Source organism: Oncorhynchus masou, chromosome 26, assembly GCF_036934945.1.
Source record: "Oncorhynchus masou masou isolate Uvic2021 chromosome 26, UVic_Omas_1.1, whole genome shotgun sequence".
Lineage (NCBI taxonomy): Eukaryota > Metazoa > Chordata > Actinopteri > Salmoniformes > Salmonidae > Oncorhynchus > Oncorhynchus masou.
Genome location: NC_088237.1, coordinates 13,922,351 through 13,924,850, shown reverse-complemented (window position 1 = coordinate 13,924,850; position 2,500 = coordinate 13,922,351). Strand labels below are relative to the sequence as shown.

The following is a 2,500-nucleotide window of genomic DNA, read 5'->3' as shown; positions in this document are numbered from 1 at the left end:
AGAGAGATAGAGAGAGATACAGAGAGATAGAGAGAGAGGAAGTTGGGAATGTGTTTGCCAGACGGTACAGTAGGATTCTGAGTGAACACATTCCCAACTTCCTGTCAGCGTGACCCAGTAGGATTCTGAGTGAACACATTCCCAACTTCCTCTCTGTCAGCGTGACCCAGTAGGATTCTGAGTGAACACATTCCCAACTTCCTCTCTGTCAGCGTGACCCAGTAGGATTCTGAGTGAACACATTCCCAACTTCCTCTCTGTCAGCGTGACCCAGTAGGATTCTGAGTGAACACATTCCCAACTTCCTCTCTGTCAGCGTGACCCAGTAGGATTCTGAGTGAACACATTCCCAACTTCCTCTCTGTCAGCGTGACCCAGTAGGATTCTGAGTGAACACATTCCCAACTTCCTCTCTGTCAGTGAACACATTCCCAACTTCCTCTCTGCAGTGACCCAGTAGGATTCTGAGTGAACACATTCCCAACTTCCTCTCTGTCAGCGTGACCCAGTAGGATTCTGAGTGAACACATTCCCAACTTCCTCTCTGTCAGCGTGACCCAGTAGGATTCTGAGTGAACACATTCCCAACTTCCTCTCTGTCAGCGTGACCCAGTAGGATTCTGAGTGAACACATTCCCAACTTCCTCTCTGTCAGCGTGACCCAGTAGGATTCTGAGTGAACACATTCCCAACTTCCTCTCTGTCAGCGTGACCCAGTAGGATTCTGAGTGAACACATTCCCAACTTCCTCTCTGTCAGCGTGACCCAGTAGGATTCTGAGTGAACACATTCCCAACTTCCTCTCTGTCAGCGTGACCCAGTAGGATTCTGAGTGAACACATTCCCAACTTCCTCCTCTGTCAGCGTGACCCAGTAGGATTCTGAGTGAACACATTCCCAACTTCCTCTCTGTCAGCGTGACCCAGTAGGATTCTGAGTGAACACATTCCCAACTTCCTCTCTGTCAGCGTGACCCAGTAGGATTCTGAGTGAACACATTCCCAACTTCCTCTCTGTCAGCGTGACCCAGTAGGATTCTGAGTGAACACATTCCCAACTTCCTCTCTGTCAGCGTGACCCAGTAGGATTCTGAGTGAACACATTCCCAACTTCCTCTCTGTCAGCGTGACCCAGTAGGATTCTGAGTGAACACATTCCCAACTTCCTCTCTGTCAGCGTGACCCAGTAGGATTCTGAGTGAACACATTCCCAACTTCCTCTCTGTCAGCGTGACCCAGTAGGATTCTGAGTGAACACATTCCCAACTTCCTCTCTGTCAGCGTGACCCAGTAGGATTCTGAGAGAACACATTCCCAACTTCCTCTCTGTCAGCGTGACCCAGTAGGATTCTGAGTGAACACATTCCCAACTTCCTCTCTGTCAGCGTGACCCAGTAGGATTCTGAGTGAACACATTCCCAACTTCCTCTCTGTCAGCATGCGTGACCCAGTGATTCTGAGTGAACCCCCAACTTCCTCTCTGTCAGCGTGACCCAGTAGGATTCTGAGTGAACACATTCCCAACTTCCTCTCTGTCAGCGTGACCCAGTAGTGAACATTCTTCCTCTCTGTCAGTGAACACATTCCCAACTTCCTCTGTCAGCGTGACCCAGTGACTGAGTGTGTTTGTCAGCGTGACCCAGTGGATTCTGTGAACACATTCCCAACTTCCTCTCTGTCAGCGTGACCCAGTAGGATTCTGAGCACATTCCCAACTTCCTGTCAGCGTGACCCAGTGTGCATACCCCAGTAGGATTCTGAGTGAACACATTCCCAACTTCCTCTCTGTCAGGTGACCCAGTAGGATTCTGAGTGAACACATTCCCAACTTCCTCTCTGTCAGCGTGACCCAGTAGGATTCTGAGTGAACACATTCCCAACTTCCTCTCTGTCAGCGTGACCCAGTAGGATTCTGAGTGAACACATTCCCAACTTCCTCTCTGTCAGCGTGACCCAGTAGGATTCTGAGTGAACACATTCCCAACTTCCTCTCTGTCAGCGTGACCCAGTAGGATTCTGAGTGAACACATTCCCAACTTCCTCTCTGTCAGCGTGACCCAGTAGGATTCTGAGTGAACACATTCCCAACTTCCTCTCTGTCAGCGTGACCCAGTAGGATTCTGAGTGAACACATTCCCAACTTCCTCTCTGTCAGCGTGACCCAGTAGGATTCTGAGTGAACACATTCCCAACTTCCTCTCTGTCAGCGTGACCCAGTAGGATTCTGGTGAACACATTCCCAACTTCCTCTCTGTCATGCGTGACCCAGTAGGATTCTGAGTGAACACATTCCCAACTTCCTCTCTGTCAGCGTGACCCAGTAGGATTCTGAGTGAACATTCCCAATTCCTGTCAGCGTGACTTCTGAGTGAACTTCCCAACTCTGTCTGTCAGCGTGACCCAGTAGGATTCTGAGAGAACACATTCCCAACTTCCTCTCTGTCAGCGTGACCCAGTAGGATTCTGAGTGAACACATTCCCAACTTCCTCTCTGTCAGCGT

At 49.9% G+C, this 2,500-nt stretch overlaps 1 protein-coding gene across 10 annotated transcripts in view; it reads right to left on the bottom strand.

Moving 5' to 3' along the window:
- The window catches only part of LOC135514841 (transcription factor SOX-5-like), a 211,783-nt gene that overhangs the window by 27,664 nt on the left and 181,619 nt on the right, over positions 1 to 2,500 (bottom strand). The gene's annotated exons all lie outside the window — the stretch shown is intronic.